The sequence below is a fragment of the Schistocerca cancellata genome, chromosome 6 (assembly GCF_023864275.1).
Source record: "Schistocerca cancellata isolate TAMUIC-IGC-003103 chromosome 6, iqSchCanc2.1, whole genome shotgun sequence".
Taxonomy (NCBI): domain Eukaryota; kingdom Metazoa; phylum Arthropoda; class Insecta; order Orthoptera; family Acrididae; genus Schistocerca; species Schistocerca cancellata.
Genome location: NC_064631.1, coordinates 257177964 through 257199484, shown reverse-complemented (window position 1 = coordinate 257199484; position 21521 = coordinate 257177964). Strand labels below are relative to the sequence as shown.

The following is a 21521-nucleotide window of genomic DNA, read 5'->3' as shown; positions in this document are numbered from 1 at the left end:
TCACATCCCACCGGTTATGGTTTCTAGTATGTTATTCATTACACTCCCCCACACTATTATAAAAATTTGCGACTACACGAATATTTCTCCTAATTTTCCTCCATTGTCTGGATTTCTAGTAGATATTAGTGTATTGAGAAACTGCCACCACTAGCTTACCGGTTTATGATAGTTCGCCACTGTATCACCGAACCGCAGCTGTTTCGTACCATCGCTATTCCCCCTAGCGGCTGCAAGAGTTTGACTCACCTCAATGTGCCTGTGACTCGGAGGACAGCGGCTGTATCATTTTCAGCTGCCCATTGCGACCGAATGCGGCACTCAATTTACTACTGTGCTTACTACTTCAAATGGTTCAAAAGGCTCTGAGCACAATGGGACTTAACATCGGAGGTCATCAGTCCCCTCGACTTAGAACTACTTAAACCTAAGTAACCTAAGAACAACACACACATCTACGCCCGAGGCTGGATTCGAACCTGCGACAGTAGCAGCAACGCGGATCCGGGCTAAAGCGCCTAGGATCGCTCGGCCAAAACGGCCGGCACTTACTACTTCATGGACAGTAGCTTTCTACCAGAATGATGACACTGCTTGCAGTTAATGATGCCACTACATAAACGTTTATATTTTAGTGGTAGAATACATTACGATTTAACTAATATGTTCACACTGTATGCAAGCGACCTGTCACATGCTGGGAATGCCAGCCTCAGATTTGCGATATTTCCGAACCGGGGCAAAAACTTGATAGAAGCGCCCCACCCCCCCTTCTCCCTCGAGTGTTTGAGATAAGACGTCAAAAATATTAAAAATTCGGTTTTTCAAAAATATGTTCATTTTTAGAGCACACCTTTGTGAAGAAAAATATATGTTCGAGGAAATATGAAACATGTTATTTCGTCTTAAATGTGCCAAAGTGCAGTGCCACACCTCTTCGTACAACATTCTCCTATCGCATATCGCTGAATCTTGCTCCGCAGAATTCAAACGTATATAATGTGTAATGGGAGCCATCAAACATATATTCAGGACAGTGAAAATTAAAATGTCATGTGGTTCCTCTCCTGCTCCCAGTCGACCGGTTTGATCATACTCCCCCTTACAAAAAAACTCACAATTAATTGTGGGTGGGATTATTTTTGACTGGGAGAATAACAACTCTGCAGAAAGTAACTTTTGAGAACATTTCTCTTGGAGTACAGCTAACTGAGCATTTATCGTTCGTGGAGTCGTACCACCTGCTCGTTCACAACCACCGTCTACCATCATGCTGTAAGGTCTGAATATGGTCTAAAACAGACCGAAACCGCTCATCTGATAAAAAAAGAAATTTCTTACGGTTGTGACTGTTCATGTTCATTTTTAAGTAACTCTTAAGAAAATTTGTACTCTTTATTACCTTTTAGCTAATAAATTTCTTTTATGTGGAAAAAACAATTAAATATAGGAAACATAAAACCAGTAAAGACAGGAGACAAGGAAGACATTTCTTCAATCGTTAGGTCCCAGCATTTTTTTTTTTTCTCTCTAATCTTGCTACAGATTTACACGGCGTGCTTTCCTTTCTGCGAAAGACTCTATTACATCATCAAAGTTCATCAAACGTTTTGCTACATGAAAAATCAAAATATCGCTGTCTAAACTGAAAAAGCTGTTAATACGAATAGACCCAAGACTGGTGTGGATTCTCGATTTGAATATGTCTATTTTGTCACTGTCTGCTAGATAAAACGAAATAGGCATTTCTAATATTGCACCAAGTTAACACACGCCAAATAAGAGAGAGTGTTTTGGCACAAGTAATCATTTATATCTATCTCATCATTTTTATCTACCTCATCATTTTTATCTACCTCATTTACATAAATAATATGACAGAATATAATTTACGAAGTACCAATGTCAAATGCCTATTAGGCCTACTGCAAGCAAAAGGTTCTGTATTAGGATACAGTTATATATTTCAGTCGTATATTTCAGTCGTATATTTCTCAAGCTAGAGGTGGAAGAGTAGTAGTAACACGAAATTTTTATATAAATCTGGAATCCTCATATTCTTCCTCATAATTTGTGTGATGTCCGCGTTTCTTCTCCTTTCTCGTTCCAAAATACAATCTTGTCATCAGTAATTCTACCAACTATCCCTGCCATTGCCAAAACTTATTCTCTGGTTAATATCACTAGCGCTGCCAGAATCACCGGTTCAGTTATCCCGCATTTAGTCTCCGGTTAGGCGTTATTACGTCTTGGTACAACGCGTTTTCCGCGCTGTTTCCAGAATAGAACTAGAGCGACTGTTAACCGGGGACTGCACAACCGGCCCTTAGTAGAGTAGCGATTTGGCAAAACTTTTCTGTCAAAGTTTCATTTTCTTGGGTTCACCGAGAACATAATACGTAAGCTTTCTTACATGTTACTCCTGTTAGTCATTTATTTCCACTCTGATAGTTGAATATATGGATTTCAATAATAATTACAACAATGCTTGTCATTCACACACCCAGTCAACAACATACACGAATAACGGTTGGCGTTCACTCTTTCAGGTTTATTCGGCTCAGCTCGTATAGTACCGTACCTTTCTTGTTGCGGCAAAGATTTTTATTTCTAGATGCGACGGGGATTCGCCTTGCAGAGACTTCACTTGCATCATGCACGCATTCAAAAGTCAGCTTATAATTCGTTCAGAAATCAACTTAGAAGGTGTTCAAAAATCAACAGGGATGTGTTTCAAAATCATATGAATAATCAATAGATCAACGTGAGCTGGATACTAGGGGCTTTTTGAAACAAGGTTCTTCTTCTACAAGAATATGAATTTGGCACTCACGTCCCTTTCACTGCGGTGCACGCAAAACCGTTGTATTCACACTTTTAAGGTACTCAGAAAAGCATTAAAATAACGTTTTAAGAAGTCTAAATTTTAAAAACACCGTTCAAAAGTTCACAGTATAGGAACCTCATTTTTTTTAAAAAATTAAGCAATATATGCATATAGGGTGTCGCAGAAATGTTGCGACAAACTTCTAGGTTAGGTAGACCACAGCGTAAGGACTGAGAACTGCATAGCAACATGGCCACAAACGTCATCCTATGACGGTACTTGGTGCTGTAGACCAGAGTACTGGATGGGAACGTGATAATTTCCTCATTCGAGTGCCAGCCAGCATACAAGGAACAGGGAACGGTCTATCAACGGTGAGCTTAATGTGGGGAATAGCCGACAAAAATGGATGAGCCGCTGGACGCATTAATCGAGGACGTTTCTCACGTATCCTTCGACCGCACCACAGTTAGTTTTCACGGCTGTATCGAAATTTGTGTGCGTACGAGTCATTAAGTATTGGCGGGGACGGTGACGCATTTGAAGGGGTCATTCCCTCATCGATACCCATGGCACGGCGGACCGATTACCTGGCCCCCACGCTCACCGGGTTATCGAATTCTGATTTCTTTCGGTGGGGCGCCGTGACATTCTCGCGTATCGCGATCTTGTGAAATATGAAATGGATCTCATTACAAGAATCGTGAGCACAGCTGCCACAATCTAACAAGCTGCCGGTGTGTTAGAGCGCGTCCAGCAGTCATTGTTCCGTCGGTATTAGGAAGGCGTGGCGTCTGATGTACTTACTAGTCCAATAAGTGCTTCGAATGAAGCACTCCTTTTTCTCCCCTTTCCGATCTTCGACCTCTGCTACCACATTACCCTGAAGTTTTGCAGCGATGTGGGTTGCTATGCAGTTCTCAATCCTTACGCTGTGCTCCACCTGAGCTATAAGTCTGTCGCAACATTTGTGGGACACAATATATATATATATATATATATATATATAGCGGGCCTTGAATATGTGAGTACGGAAAACAATGAATTTCATTATATATATTCTAATGGTAGTGCCACGTCTGATCACATGTGAACATGTGGCATTCTACTTGAAGGCTTATTATCTCAGAATGGCGAATTATCACAATCCAGTAAACCCCCAATTTCTTAAAGAATCAAACCTCCACAGCGTAAAGCAACTTCAAGCTTCTGATTCCTTTACAAATGAGTTAACGTGGCAAATATTTGACGATAAGCTTGTAAGGCAGAAATGTATAGAAAAGGTTTGAAATTCAAAGTTAACTGGAAGTTTCATTATGAAACACGGGATGTGTATAATCTAGGTCAGGGCGGGGCAACTGTTGTGACACGGGGGTCACTTTGTGAAAGCAGAGGCTAGCGGAGGGACGTACCTTTATAATTATTGCATGCGTTAGTTAACTTTGCTTTTCAGAAAAGGTATAAATTGTTACATAAAAATTATGACAGGCTTGACGGGCCGCATGAAAGCCATTAGTGAACCGAATGTGGCCTGAGGCTCGCTATCTGCACATACCTGATCTAGGAAATTTGTACTCCGTTTTAAGTAAAGGCCAGATTTACTCGCATCTTAATGTTTATTGCATCATGTCTCGTAAAGTATATGTTGTACAATTCCATAATTTTACAAGTATATTCAGTAGTTCATGCGGATACTGTTTGCAAAATGTTTTACGTATAGAGTTCTAAAATGTAGTACGCGATAAATTGTTTTCTATTCATCTTTTTGTGAATGTCGCTAGCGAGAAAAATTTTAGGAAGAGTTGAAATTATGTGTAATATTTGTTAGAAGTAACTAAATGTTCTCATTCTCAAATACTGGAAGAAAACAGTGTGGGTAAAGGCGCACCATTAGTTAACACTGCCTTGAGATAGGTTCACAGCTTCTAACTATAACACTTTCATTATTGTGTTAGATCTTAAACATAAATTAATGCCACTTATTTAGAAGTTTCGTTAAATTCGGTCAATAATTATATAAAAGTACTGAAAATCATATTTTTTGCCGCTGGAAGCTGTTAGATAAGCAATCTGCAACTGGGATTGCGCGGCAGTGCACTATTTTCCCAGTGGCTAGAACGATGAAAAATTGTTGTACATCACGAGTTGCATCTCACTCGCAGAGGTATTTTTGTATTCATTCCAGTTAGATACCAAAATATTTTAATGTAGTTAATCGTTTTATGATTACCATCTTCAAGACCTAGAAAATGACAAGACAGGAGTATCTTTCCGTACAAAGTACACCAAACCTACGAATCAGTTTATAATTAAATTACACGTTTACGTACCAGAGTACAAAGAACTTTCAATCACTTCTATCGTAGAGTCAACATCTCTATTCGAATAGTGTTTTTACATCAAAGCTCCGAACCTCTTTTTGGCTTATTACCTTCTTATTGTACCAAAATTACATATCTTTGTTTAATGTAATTGAAAAATTGTTTGTACTCAGGTATGTCAATTTTTCACTTACGCATAAGTTGATTTCTGATTGTCTTACTTTGTAAGTTTTGTGCACTTCGAACGGCACGGTTGCTATGTCTTGTAGGTCTTGAAGATGGTCATCGCTGACCGAAATACATTGTGTGGTGTAAAATACTGCACTCCGTAAATGTTGTACATTACATCATTCGTTTGTTAACGAGTTATTCCTTGTGATCGCGAAGGACAGTAGATGACGATACGGTTTAGTCTCCTCCGCGCCGCATCTAAGCGTTCCGTGACAGAAGCGGAGCGCAACATTGTCGCGAGAAAGTGCATGTGATACACGCCAGGCATGCCAATACCTTAATGTCTATTGAGGACTCTGCTTTGTCTGTGTACTGCTGTGTCTCGTTAAGAAAGACACAGTTTCTCGTTCCAGACGACTGATTTGCAGTCGCATATGCCAGAATTAGTACATGTGGCGAACGTGATAACATTTTGCTTGCACATTGCCTGTTCTAAAGGCTGCCAATACCTTCGTTTCCTGTTACGTTGTTTCGTGATTCACCCCCTTTTCAACAGTCTATCATGGCTTCTAAATCTATACCTGTTTTACTGTTTGATATGTCAAGCAACTGTTGATCTGAACAGACGGTTCGTTAACACCATCGACGCGGAATGTGAGTCTTACGGGGTAATGATCATATTATCATGTATGGTATCAGGCGGAGAGTTTGAAACGTGCACCTCGCTATGTATCTTCACTGTACACTGGAAAAATAAATGCAGCATCTGCAAAAACAGTCAATTTATTGACAAGTGAGGTGACATTTCATCATTGTAGAAGTATGCAATAATAAGCACAGATAAAATGAAATAAATTTGTCACAGTAAAGGTTGTCCAAACAGTTGCATCAGTACACAATGTGCAACCCTTTGGCATCCTGTGACAGATTTTCCCAAGCACCTTGCACCTTTCGTTGTAATTCAGCAGTGATTCTTTGCGGGCCCTAGAGAGCATACTCAATTGACGAGAGATCTGGTGATCTTACTGGCCAGGGCGGTTACTGTATTCCACAAAGAGCACGTTCCATCCCAGCAGCAGTATGTTACCGTACCTTGGTGTTCTGAAAAAAAAATACATTACTCTACTGTCTAATAAATTGCAGTAGCATGTGAGTAACAGCCTGTGCAATGTAGCGAGCGCTGATTGCTTTACCCTGCAGAAACGCCAAATGTGGCAGCGAGATGTAACTGAGGGCCCCTCACACCCTGAAGCCTGAGCTGGGACCTGAGTGGATCAAGTACCTCACCAGGTCTACGCCATACATATGTACGTCCATCACTCGCATATAGACTAAGTCTACTCTCATCACTGAAGACAACACGGTGTCATTCCATTCAACAGTCAACTAGTTCACGACACCATGCCTGGCGGTATCGTGGTGCCAATGGCAGCCTGGCCAGAGGCACACATGATCGAAATCCTGTTGCAAACTGACGGTTCCCAACGGTTCGTAATGACACGGACAATGCAACTGTGCCCAGGCTTGGTATCTGGATTATGTTCTGTTGACTACCGCTGCCAGCACTATCCTACGATCTTGACGAGTGCCTGTACAATGCGGATGTAGAGAATCTAGCCTAAGGGTGTGGGAATATTTCACAGATCGCTGCGGAAAAAAAGCTACACACTACTAATAATTGTACCCAATATGTACTGCAAAGCTACATCATACGTACATCCAGCTTTCGACAGGTTTGCAACGTTGAAATTGTTCGACAGAAGTACGTACTAGTCGGTGGGGCGTGGTTCTACCCTAGAATTAATGGTAGGGCATGGTTGTACACGAAAATGAAAGTTGCACACGCTGTACTCCTCTAAACTCAGCCCAGTTACTGCTTACGGTGTCAAAACAGAGAATGCGCTGACAGACCTTCAAGAGAACTTCATCATCCCGATTGCCGTGACAAATTAATAACACTAAACACCTCATTACGCGGATATCACACCCTGCTGCCACAGAACACAGATCCTGAGGATGTCGCCTTTTTCCGACAGTGTAGTTTGCATTACCAACGTCTTCAGATAAGTGCGGCCCACTTGTATAGAAGCGTCGTGCGTTTCCAGTTCCGTGAAAAATCTTTCAACAATCTTGTATAGTGTTGAAATCGAAGTAACACGCATGTATTGGCAATTTTATTCCGGTAATTCGTAGTAAAACATTGATGTTGAGAGAGCGCTGCGGCAGAGTAATGTTAAGATATCGCAAGAAACTGATATTTGTTGCGGAAATATTTGCATCAACTGTGGTCTTGCGTACTAAGGCGCTAAAAAGTGCAAGAAGTTGCTAACGTCAGCTTTAAGGTACTTATGAACAGACGATTAGCTCGTTTCGGCGAATAGTACGAGGGCTGTCCCGAAAGTAAGTTACGATCGGTCGCGAAATGGAAACGACTATGAAAATCCGATAAAGCTTTGCAAAGGTGTGTTGGGCAGTGTCTATAGTATGACTCTAGGTAGAATTATGTCGCTCTTTTCATTCCTGAGCTCTTAGTGAGCGCGTAAAGATGTTATAGAAAATAGTGTCTCCCGCCAAGTACGAGGGCCTGGTGAGAATTTTCCCCTGAAGCTATGCGACCAACATTACATAGCTGTCGTGCGGTTTCTTCTTCAAGACAATTCTCAGCCTCATTCTGCAGGGGCAATGAAGATGTTCCTGCATCGTTTCAAATGGAAATGTTTGGTTACCCACAATACAGCCCGTAATTGTCTCCCACTGAGTTTCATCTCTGCTCAAACGAACCGCTGGCTATGAAGACAACATTTTGGCACCGACAACGAGCTTTAGGCCAGCGTAGAGAATTGGCGGAAAGCACTGGCGGCTGCCTTCTATGATGAGGGTATTGGAAAGTTGGTACAACGCTACGACGAATGTCTGAGTCAGAACGGCGACTACGTAGAGAAGTAGCTGAAAGGTGTAGTTATCTGTTACAAATGAAACATTTCTGATTTTCACTGTGATTTTTATTTCGTGATCAATCGTAACTTACTTTCTGAACAGCCCTCGTATATAACGATCTACATAATTTAATTTTTCCTTCAATTTATTTTTACACTTCTGTCAATCGAAATATCGATTATCCTTGGATTTCTCCATTGCTTCTTGCCCTAAGACAACTGTTCACAGCCTAAGACAGCCTAAATTAAGGGTTGCTATCTCAATTGTTAATTAATCTGATTTTTGAAGATCTGATTGGTGAGATTCCGGAAGTTGAGAGGTACATTCTGTTTGTTGCAATAGTGCTATCTATTGTGGCGGTTAAATTCCGCCATATTAAAGCACGGTTTGAAGGCTTCAGCTTTGATCCTTGTAAATTACTACGAGTACACAGGATTAAGGCTGAAGTAAATTCGAGTGAGGTATTTTGAAATTGGACGTGAGCGCCTACGGAACATTCAGCGAATACCAGGCTGCGGTCCGCAGCTGTGCGTATTCTCCATTTTATTGAAGCCTGTGGAGCTATTGGATTCCGGAAATGGAAATATGAGCTTATGCTGATATCGTCCCTCTCTTCACAGGTCGACAGGCAGCTTGGCAGAGTTCACAATGTAGCAGGAACAAATATTTTGTTGGCGGAATTACGAAATTCCAGTTTACAGTACCAGTACGGACAATTTTACGGATATCTTACACAGGGCTTCGCTGATACGAAATTCATTAAATCAAAATAAATCAATTTGTTCACTAGCAGTTCATTTAGAACTCTTCTGCCGTGTGTTACACTAATGGAATATTGAAATTCCAACAACAGAAACGTCGTTTCCGATGGGTCAGTTGTTTTCTCATTATGAAGATCTCACACCGAAAGCAATAACCAATTTACCCAAGTCAACGTCTACAAAAGAAAAAACAATTTGGAGTACCATTGTTTTCATTCTAGCTATATAATCTGTTTTGCATATTGTAGACTCTTCTGCCCCAAATAATTTTCCCTTTCAATGCATCTTCTGGCGCCGAGATAACTGAGGAAGCGTCTTAGCAGAAAAAAAGACAGTTTAGGCTGCTACAGCATCCAGTACAGAATCCTTTCCTCTCCTATTCTCATTAGTACTTTCTCATTTCGTACCTTATTTGTTTACTTAACAATCTTCGGTAGTACCCCATTTCCAAAACTTTAATTTCTTCTTCTCTATATTTAGCTGTGCTCCAGAAGTACAATGTCCGCAAAGCTTTCTTCATTTCCACGTGCAAACTACTGTTCTGTTCCCTCCTTTCTGCATCATACGTAATCTTACGTATCATCAAATGTAATAACATACAATATGTAATATATATGTTAGCATATGAAATACAATGTGTATGTAATCACTTTTTCCTTTACTACGTCGATCGAAATATTATGCAAAGTAAGCCGTTATTCATGTTACTGTAAGGCATCCACATCTTCGACTTTATCCTGAAGACGTGTGCCTTGTATGCAACAAAGGTGGGCATAGAAAATTTAGGAAGCAAGATGGAACAAGATAAGCAGACGATATAGTGCTGTTTTGTCGGATGTAAATCAGAATTAAAAGAATTGTTCAATGGAACTAATTTTTGATGTTGTGCTAAATAGAAAACCTTTTCATACTCTTCCTTCCTTTCTTTGAAATTTTTGTAAAGTAATTTTTAGTTTTAAACTCTGTATATTTCTTGTTAGGAAATTATTAAAGAAACAGTGGATCTTTCATTGGTGTCTCAGTGTACATAACTCATTTTTTAGAATATGGTTTAAGAGAAGTGTAGCAGATCGAATTCACTTTGGGACACAGAGTAGAAAGTGTGGGAAGTATCCTATGACTGTATATGGAAGACAAAATCAGTGAGGTATATTATTCGCTGTCACCTACGGAAATGCACAAAGTGAACATAATACGGCGCGAGTGTGTTTAGGGCAAAAAGCTTTGTGAACATCTAATACAGCAAACCAATAAAGGCAAAAGAATTCTTGTCTAATAATTCCCAAACAAAATGATTATGTTTAATTTTATAACTATAACTTCTCCATAAAAAGGATATTCTGGAGCACATACGACGCAATCCAAAAATTTTGGTTTCAGTTTTCTTTTTTTAATCGTTATTTGCCATTTCAGCGCTGACAAATAGTACATAGTTTTGAAAAAGTTGTTCGGTATTACTACGTCTGCGCCACCTTGTCACTTGAAATTCTTAAAGTTGATTTAGACGTTTCCTATTTTCACCTTTTTGCGGAGTGAAAGACGTAAATTTAAAAAATGAAATGAAGTAAAATAAAAGAGCATAGAATACTGGAGCTCATAGTTCTTGAGAGAAAGCACTGGTACACTGATAGTCAGAGGGTACAGAGTGAGTACTCAAAATACTTAGCAATCATGACCTACGTACCTTATGACAAGCTTAGCGATTTTTCTGCGACGTAACTGATTGTCGTGGATCTACCGCGTATGGGTCCGCCTTGTTCCCTAAGGACAGAGTAAGCCAAGTCTGTGGCAACATTATCGCCAGTGGAACATAACCTGTTTCTAAATTAATGGTATGTTGGAACACAAGAGTGGGAACAAGGAAAATGTAGTAGCTCCACCAGTGCCAAACTGCTAATACCTACCAGTCTACTCTTCTGGTACGAGTTTTTTATAGCCTTTCTTCGTCTACAATTCCCTCTAGAACCTCGTCACCTGTCCACTTAACTTTCATCCTACTGCAGCTGCGAACCTACAGTGTTTCCATTTTCACCTCTTTCTTAAATCCCAGGACTCACCTTTTGTGCATAGAATACATGCTCCGAGCGTATAATTTTAAAAATCCTTCCTCAGTTCCTAGTTACTGAGATCCTGTTTTTGGGATTATGACAGAAAATATGTATGTATGTTAAATCCTATGAGATTTCGCTAGTAGCAGCGGACATGAGTTCTACCTGAAACTGCCGTGACTGAAGGTGACCTCTATGCAAAGTCAATAAAGTCAAAAGGAAGTAATATTATTACGCGATCTGGCTCTCCTCATTAACGATTCGTCACAGAAACGCGTATGTAATGCAACGGAAACTCTTTTGGCATTTGAAATGATCTGCGATTGATTGTGAGCTATTAATGCGAGGTTGTAACGGAACATATTAATGAGACGACAGAACAGCTTCTCCCAAAACTCTCGAGGCATACTTACCTTCCGTAACCTGAAAATAATTTACTGACGTTAAGAAATGCAGAGGCGGCTCTAATTGAATTATCGATCGAATTAAAGCGCGAGAATATTTCTGTAAGTACCTCTGCCATTAGTGCAAGCCTCAAGGTTACTCAGTATTTCTACCTTGAAGAAACATACTTCACTTAACTTCATTTAAAACTTCCGGGCTGATAGGCCGTGGTCGATGTATAAATCTCTCCCCTGACGTTTCGTCTCCGACTGCGGGAAACATCCTCCGAGTTAAAACGTGAGGGGAGAATTTCATACATCGACTACGGCCTATGAGCCCGGAAGTTTTAAGTAAAGACAATACCGGCCGTGAAAGCCTACATTGTATGACACTTAAATTAGATTGACGAAAGGAATGAAACAGCAGTGAAAAAAAGAGATTATCTTCTAACTTCAGAGTTATTATTTGATGCCCCGATGACTAATCAGAAACAACGCTTAAACAAAGTGAATCTGCCCTACATTGATCTTAACCGCTAGTGCCACTCTGCCACCCATTGCTGTAAGAGGCCACTCTGTTCCGATATAGCTTGCCAGACCGGAAAATAAAGACACATATTACTTCATGTTGCAGAATAAATGTTTAGAGAGGAGCTGCCTTTACTTGTTATTGTCACTTTCTAAATAGAAACCCATTCGTTCTGTCTCTCTATATACTCGTATGTTAATGTAGCCACACTCGTTTCCACACCGAATCACACACACACACACACACACACACACACACACACACACACACACAGTCACAAACGCTCTCGCTAGATAATGGCCGAGCCACATTTGCCTCAACACTTCAGACCGATATACCAGAATAGCCGAAGCAGCAGCTAATATGTGTACCTCGATCAATGTGCCCCAGATGTAATAACACAAATTGTTCATTAGACGAGGCTACGTGAAAACAGAATATATACAAATAAATATAAAACTGCAGTTAGAATTATGATTTTGAGTTCTCTAAAAGTGAGACAGAAGTGGTTACTTATAGATGCCAAAAACTGGTCCATAATAAGTTCACTGTGGACAGATCCATATGTTACTACCATGCTCAGAGTATCCGAACGACCAGAACTGCGTTTCACCCGATTTTTAAACAGCTCGTGAAACTGTCTAACAGGTCCTCTGCTTTCTCTTCGGTACAGTAGTTTTAAAACAAAAACTAAACTCCGTCCGAACAGGCCATGAAGGTCCAACGGTACCGATCGGCCGCCGTGTCATCCTCAACCCACAGGCGCCATTGGATGCGAATATGCAGGGGCATGTGGTCAACACACCGCTCTCCCGGCCGTGTGTCAGTTTATGAGACCGCAGGCGCTACTTCTCATTCAAGCAGCTTCTCAGTTTGCCTCAGAAGGGCTGAGTGCGCTCCGCTTGCCAACAGCTCTAGCCATACCGGATGGTCACCCATCCAAATGCCAGCCCAGCCCGACGGCGCTTAACTTCGGTGATCTGACGGGAACCGGTGTTACCACTGCGGCAAGGTCATTAGCGGTACAGACGTCTGATCGTACCAAATGGTTAGTTCAAGAGGCCACAAGAGATAACTGCTCTACATAGCTTTAATTCAAGAAGAAAATTAATATCACGATAGTGCAAATATTAGAAAACACGTCATTAGATTGACACACCAATTACTACTGTAAATTCAACTTTATTACAGTAAATAACATTTCAAAAAGCAAGTTTCAACATGAAATTACTCTACGAATATATTTGTACTAGACTGGGGCCCGACAATCCAATCCAATAACTATTTTTCCTGTTAGCTAACTACGAAAGATCTTGAATGTGGTTCCGATCGCAAGTAACAAAGTGTGAGCAGGTTTTGAAATGACAAAGCATAAAGCTTTCTGTTGGACTGGGATTCGAACCCAGCACTAATCGAATTATTATCTAAGCGCAATCAAATGGTAGAAATTGCAATTTTCAATCAACAGCGAGCTGATTGGAATTGAAATGACGAGGCGGAAAAGTTTTCATCTACCTGGATTTGGACCCAGTACCTGTTGTATTGACGTCTAATCATGAACAGATGTTAAAACTTCGTTTATTTTATTAGAAGCGAGATGTGCCTTGCCTGAACTGGAAATAACATGACAAGATCTTGTGCTGACTGGGACTCGAACCCTGGACACACGAAGAAACACTGACTATCATGTGGCATGTTTGAACCTGAAATGATATGACGTAAAGTTCTGTGTTTAACTCGGTGTCAAAAACGGTACGAACCAGTATTGTTGAAAACACGCGGAGAGGTGTTAAAATCATAATCATTTGTCGCCTCTCCTTTGATATGCGTATACTACAATTGGAAATGACACGATGAAAGCTTTTTTGTGCCAGATCAGAATTCGAACTGAGACAGGCGCTTCGTGTAGAATTGAGGAATTCTAAATCTTGGGAAAACAATGAAACGATGGAACTTCAATGGTCTCAAAGGCGTCAAACCCAGCGAAAGGAGCAATCTGAGTTCGAATGCCAGTCGAGTAATAACGTTTTGAATATCTCAAGTTCAGACGCAATAAGAAATAGTGCCTGTGCACCTTTCATGACGATTCGTTCATGACAGAAACTCATATAAGAAAGCAAACTGGTTACATACTTTCTACCTGGCGTAACTACCGCCTCTGTCGTGCCCCAGCCCACATCGATTCTTCGAACGTAGGCAGCGAAGGGACGTCATCTCTAATCTGGATCTGAAACGACGGTGCATACGCTATATTGTGCAACTTGTGGTACCGGAGGTGAAGAGCACCTGTTTGTACTTGCTAAACATGGTTGGCTGATGTGTGAATAGAATCTGGATCTTAAACATACGTCGCTAGAGTCATTCCAACAAACCACCAGCCTACACAGAGGGTTGAGTCGTAATTGTGTCGTAAAGAAGAATGTTCCATACGGAAAGAGAATTTCGATTCTCTGGAGTCCGACTACAATCTGTTCGATACATTCATTTCCTTGTTCGTTGAATTAAAGTTACACAACAGCCAGCTTCATGAATTGGCAACACTGTAGGATGCGGAAATTTCTGACGAAGTGTGTCTATCCGCATGTAATCGTGTGCCGATGTATGTATTTATGGTCTGCTTATAAATATAGCGCACTGTAAACGCAATAGTCACATATCGATCACATTTTCATGTTTAAATACCTAAACCGCATTTCGTAGGTAAGGGCGTAGTGACCTTTTCTCATGCAGGATAAAGAGTATCACTGTATGTCTACATCTAAATCTATGTGATTACTCTGCTACTCACAATAAAGTGGCTGGCAGATGGTTCAATGAACCAGCTGCAAGCAGTCTCTCTACCATTCCACCCTCGAACGGCGTGCGGGAAAAACGATCACTTAAACTTTTCGGTACAAGCCCTGATTGATTTCTCTTACTTTATTGTGGTGATCATTTCTGCCAACAGAACGTTTTCGCAATCGGAGGAGAAAACTGGTGTTTGAAGAAAGATGTAATCCACCAGGGTAAAGTTTACCTAAATAGCCAGACAAGCGCGAATAGGACTGGGGATTCCATTCAAACTTAATTATATTTATAGATAATAATAATAACAATTATACTAACAACTGGGCGTGGCTCAAAGCATTAGTGTAAGTCTTTCTATTCGGCGCCACTTTTTCGTTTTCTTCATTATTTCTTTTCTGGTTTGTTTTGTTTTGTTTTTGCTTACGACTCTCTTTCCTCCACTTGAGCCGTTCTTCATCCTTGCCATACGTGCCTTAGGTGTCATTAGTTTTCCTATTTCAAGAACAGAAATGTCTCGAATGAAGTAAGTAAATGCCCTCTTGAAAAAAAATATATCTTCTTTGTAGAGAACAAAAATGAACGCTTACTGCATGAGCAAAATGTTGCAGCTAATGATAAAATAAATAACATCTACATCTATATCTACATCTACATACATACTCCGCAATCCATCATACGGTGCGTGGCGGAGGATACCTCGTACCACAACTAGCATCTTCTCTCCCTGTTCCACTCCCAAACAGAACGAGGGAAAAATGAGTGCCTATATGCCTCTGTACGAGCCCTAATCTCTCTTATCTTATCTTTGTGATCTTTCCGCGAAATATAAGTTGGCGGCAGTAAAATTGTACTACAGTCAGCCTCAAATGCTGGTTCCCTAAATTTCCTCATTAGCGATTCACGAAAAGAACGCTTCCTTTCCTCTAGAGACTCTCACCCCAGTTCCTGAAGCATTTCCGTAACACTCTCGTGATGATCAAACCTACCAGTAACAAATCTAGCAGCCCGCCTCTGAATTGCTTCTATGTCCTCTCTCAATCCGACCTGATAGGGATCCCAAAGGCTGGAGCAGTACTCAAGAATAGGTCGTATTAGTGTTTTATAAGCGGTCTCCTTTACAGATGAACCACATCTTCCCAAAATTCTACCAATGAACCGAAGACGTCTATCCGCCTTCCCCACTACTGCCATTACATGCTTGTCCCACTTCATATCGCTCTGCAATGTTACGCCCAAATATTTAATCGACGTGACTGTATCAAGTGCTACACTATTAATGGAGTATTCAAATATTACGGGATTCTTTTTCCTATTCATCTGCATTAATTTACATTTATCTATATTTAGAGTTAGCTGCCATTCTTTACACCAATCACAAACCCTGTCCAAGTCATCTTGTATCCTCCTACATTCACTCAACGCCAACACCACTCACATATTTGGGAACCAATCCTATATGCTCGTACTTTAGTTAGGGGTCTGCAGTGGGGCACCGAGTCAAACGCTTTCCGGAAGTCAAGGAATATGGCATCTGTCTGATACCCTTCGTCCATGGTTCGCAAGATATCATTTGAAAAAAGGGCGAGTTGCGTTTCGCAGGAGCGATGCTTTCTATAGCCGTGTTGATGCATGGACAGCAACTTCTCTGTCTCAAGGAAATTCATTATATTCGAACTGAGAATATGTTCGAGAATCCTGCTACAAACCGATGTTAAGGATATTGGTCTGTAATTTTGAGGATCCGTCCTACTCTTCTTATATACAGGCGTCACCTGCGCTTTTTTCCAGTCGCTCGGGACTTTACGTTGGGCAAGAGATTCGCGATAAATGCAAGCTAAGAAAGGAGCCAATGCAAAAGAGTATTCTCTGTGAAACCGAACTGGAATCCTATCAGGACCTGGCGATTTATTTATTTTCAACCCATTCAGCTGCTTCACAACCCCAGGGATGTCTATAACTATGTCCTCCATACGGGAATCTGTACGAGACTCAAACGACGGTATGTTTGTACGAACCTCCAGCGTGAAAGATTCCTCAAATGCTACATTTAAAATTTCAGCTTTCGTTTTTCTGTCTCCCGTTGCCAGGCCAGACTGATCAGTGAGTGATTGGATAAATCTCTACGTTTTAAAAATAAAATACAGTGTTCTTCATCAAATAAAAAAATATTTCTCGTGAACGTTAATAAGCATACTTTTCAACATCACTTCGACGACTTGCGTGTCCCTAAATAAACCCACTTATCCAGCCGGTCAAAGGGGACTCCTCACATCGTTAAGAGGTGAAGGCTAAGTTCAAACTATGTGTCAAAGATTTATGTTCCAACCGAGACTCAATCCCACAACTTATCTGTTTCCACACACGCTTTTTTCCATTTGGATCGCTATAGTTCTCGGGATCTGGTATGGCCGAAAATCATACGACACTTGATCAACTTAATCGTTGAATATTTAACTCCGTTTTTTAATTGCAGAGAGCAGCCGGCCCTCTGACCGAACACGCTGAGCTACCGTGCTGGCTGTCCGCTAGACCACGAGGACGTACATGGCCGTGTGTTCTTCGTCTATAGTATTTGAAACTTTAGTTTGCATGAAAATATGTGCCATATATGGTCGTATCGTTTGACTGCATTGTTTTAGAAGCTTAAATTACTTACACCCCTAAGGGATCATAGACCTTGGTGTGTCATTAATATGAACTTGATACCGCTACCCGTTCTTGAGAAAAAGGGATCTTTGCAGACGGCCGAATCGTTTGATTGCACTGAACTACAACACTACAAAAAAAAAAGGAGACAACTGTGGTAGCATATGCCGGTGTGAATCCTCAAAATACAACTTTAAGCATCTAGTGGATCAAGGAAGATATTTCGTATTAATTAGGTCTACTTCATCCCAGAGGTGTGTCCATTGCAGTTGGTATCTGATTCAACAACTCAGGTGCCTTGCAGTCGCATCATACGAAAAGCGGCCTAGAAAACTGCAACTAGTGTTGCTACAGTACGAGAACGCCCGTCTACACTCCACTAAAATCACAAAAGAACCTAACTATGGTCCTGGCTGGAAATCAATCCCTACAGAACTTCTTTTGATGTAGAGCCGTCATACGTGTATCCTTTTCGCTCCTTATCGAATAACTATCTCCAAAATTTCTTTGTGGACGAAAATGCACATTAAACTTGGATTAATAACATTTTTATCTCCAAACGAGTTGCTTTCTACATGCGTGGAATTCAAAAACTGATTAACTTCTCTTTTATGAGTTTGTGATATATTCAGTAAATCGGAGAGAAGCGCTATAAAATATGCTATGTTCTAATAGACATGAACTAGAATTTAGCAGGACACTCTCACGACGAAAGTCTAATTTAACAGAACGAATCTATATGTAATACGCGCCAGGCCAAATCATCATGCATTAGCAAGATATACGCACTTTTGAGCCTAATGCGGTCTGTGTCTTACTCAAGAAGCACTGCGGGATTACCGCGAAAATGTATAACCTCGCAGTGAGAGCAGACCCAAAAAGAAACCCAGTTAACTAATTATTCAGTGCCACACAAAATATACAGAACTGTGTATTGCCACTCGGAATGGCCACGTGGTTTAAGGCGCCATGTAACGGATTGCGCGGACCATCTCGCCGTAGGTTCGAGTCGTCCCTCGGACATGAATGTGTGTCCAGAATGAGATTTTCACTCTGCAGCGGAGTGTGCGCTGATATGAAACTTCCTGGCAGATTAAAACTGTGTGCCCGACCGAGACTCGAACTAGGGACCTTTGCCTTTCGCGGGCAAGTGCTCTACCATCTGAGCTACCGAAGCACGACTCACGCCCGGTACTCACAGCTTTACTTCTGCCTGTATCTCGTCTCCTACCTTCCAAACTTTACAGAAGCTCTCCTGCGAACCTTGCAGAACTAGCACTCCTGAAAGAAAGGATATAGCGGAGACACGGCTTAGCCACAGCCTGGGGGATGTTTCCAGAATGAGATTTTCACTCTGCAGCGGAGTGTGCGCTGATATGACACTTCCTGGCAGATTAAAACTGTGTGCCCGACCGAGACTCGAACTCGGGACCTTTGCCTTTCGCGGGCAAGTGCTCTACCATCTGAGCTACCGAAGCACGACTCACGCCCGGTACTCACAGCTTTACTTCTGCCAGTATCTCGTCTCCTACCTTCCAAACTTTACAGAAGCTCTCCTGCGAACCTTGCAGAACTAGCACTCCTGAAAGAAAGGATATAGCGGAGACACGGCTTAGCCACAGCCTGGGGGATGTTTCCAGAATGAGATTTTCACTCTGCAGCGGAGTGTGCGCTGATATGAAACTTCCTGGCAGATTAAAACTGTGTGCCCGACCGAGACTCGAACTCGGGAACTTTGCCTTTCGCGGGCAAGTGCTCTACCATCTGAGCTACCGAAGCACGACTCACGCCCGGTACTCACAGCTTTACTTCTGCCTGTATCTCGTCTCCTACCTTCCAAACTTTACAGAAGCTCTCCTGCGAACCTTGCAGAACTAGCACTCCTGAAAGAAAGGATATAGCGGAGACACGGCTTAGCCACAGCCTGGGGGATGTTTCCAGAATGAGATTTTCACTCTGCAGCGGAGTGTGCGCTGATATGAAACTTCCTGGCAGATTAAAACTGTGTGCCCGACCGAGACTCGAACTCGGGACCTTTGCCTTTCGCGGGCAAGTGCTCTACCATCTGAGCTACCGAAGCACGACTCACGCCCGGTACTCACAGCTTTACTTCTGCCAGTATCTCGTCTCCTACCTTCCAAACTTTACAGAAGCTCTCCTGCGAACCTTGCAGAACTAGCACTCCTGAAAGAAAGGATATAGCGGAGACACGGCTTAGCCACAGCCTGGGGGATGTTTCCAGAATGAGATTTTCACTCTGCAGCGGAGTGTGCGCTGATATGAAACTTCCTGGTAGATTAAAAGTGTGTGCCCGACCGAGACTCGAACTCTGGACCTTTGCCTTTCGCGGGCAAGTGCTCTACCATCTGAGCTACCGAAGCACGACTCACGCCCGGTACTCACAGCTTTACTTCTGCCAGTATCTCGTCTCCTACCTTCCAAACTTTACAGAAGCTCTCCTGCGAACCTTGCAGAACTAGCACTCCTGAAAGAAAGGATATAGCGGAGACACGGCTTAGCCACAGCCTGGGGGATGTTTCCAGGAGTGCTAGTTCTGCAAGGTTCGCAGGAGAGCTTCTGTAAAGTTTGGAAGGTAGGAGACGAGATACTGGCAGAAGTAAAGCTGTGAGTACCGGGCGTGAGTCGTGCTTCGGTAGCTCAGATGGTAGAGCACTTGCCCGCGAAAGGCAAAGGTCCCGAGTTCGAGTCTCGGTCGGGCACACAGTTTTAATCTGCCAGGAAGTTTCATATCAGCGCACACTCCGCTGCAGAGTGAAAATCTCATTCTGGAAACATCCCCCAGGCTGTGGCTAAGCCGTGTCTCCGCTATATCCTTTCTTTCTGGAGTGCTAGTTCTGCAAGGTTCGCAGGAGAGCTTCTGTAAAGTTTGGAAGGTAGGAGACGAGATACTGGCAGAAGTAAAGCTGTGAGTACCGGGCGTGAGTCGTGCTTCGGTAGCTCAGATGGTAGAGCACTTGCCCGCGAAAGGCAAAGGTCCAGAGTTCGAGTCTCGGGCGGGCACACAGTTTTAATCTGCCAGGAAGTTTCATATCAGCGCACACTCCGCTGCAGAGTGAAAATCTCATTCTGGAAACATCCCCCAGGCTGTGGCTAAGCCGTGTCTCCGCTGTATCCTTTCTTTCAGGAGTGCTAGTTCTGCAAGGTTCGCAGGAGAGCTTCTGTAAAGTTTGGAAGGTAGGAGACGAGATACTGGCAGAAGTAAAGCTGTGAGTACCGGGCGTGAGTCGTGCTTCGGTAGCTCAGATGGTAGAGCACTTGCCCGCGAAAGGCAAAGGTCCCGAGTTCGAGTCTCGGTCGGGCACACAGTTTTAATCTGCCAGGAAGTTTCATATCAGCGCACACTCCGCTGCAGAGTGAAAATCTCATTCTGGAAACATCCCCCAGGCTGTGGCTAAGCCGTGTCTCCGCTATATCCTTTCTTTCAGGAGTGCTAGTTCTGCAAGGTTCGCAGGAGAGCTTCTGTAAAGTTTGGAAGGTAGGAGACGAGATACAGGCAGAAGTAAAGCTGTGAGTACCGGGCGTGAGTCGTGCTTCGGTAGCTCAGATGGTAGAGCACTTGCCCGCGAAAGGCAAAGGTCCCGAGTTCGAGTCTCGGTCGGGCACACAGTTTTAATCTGCCAGGAAGTTTCATATCAGCGCACACTCCGCTGCAGAGTGAAAATCTCATTCTGGAAACATCCCCCAGGCTGTGGCTAAGCCGTGTCTCCGCTATATCCTTTCTTTCAGGAGTGCTAGTTCTGCAAGGTTCGCAGGAGAGCTTCTGTAAAGTTTGGAAGGTAGGAGACGAGATACTGGCAGAAGTAAAGCTGTGAGTACCGGGCGTGAGTCGTGCTTCGGTAGCTCAGATGGTAGAGCACTTGCCCGCGAAAGGCAAAGGTCCCGAGTTCGAGTCTCGGTCGGGCACACAGTTTTAATCTGCCAGGAAGTTTCATATCAGCGCACACTCCGCTGCAGAGTGAAAATCTCATTCTGGAAACATCCCCCAGGCTGTGGCTAAGCCGTGTCTCCGCTATATCCTTTCTTTCAGGAGTGCTAGTTCTGCAAGGTTCGCAGGAGAGCTTCTGTAAAGTTTGGAAGGTAGGAGACGAGA

The 21521-nt window shown here is 42.4% G+C and overlaps 2 pseudogenes; one reads left to right on the top strand and one right to left on the bottom strand.

Moving 5' to 3' along the window:
• Positions 1 to 21521, top strand: part of LOC126088271 (trissin receptor-like) — a 196680-nt pseudogene that overhangs the window by 151980 nt on the left and 23179 nt on the right.
• On the bottom strand, positions 12881 to 12998 carry LOC126089831 (5S ribosomal RNA; annotated as a pseudogene).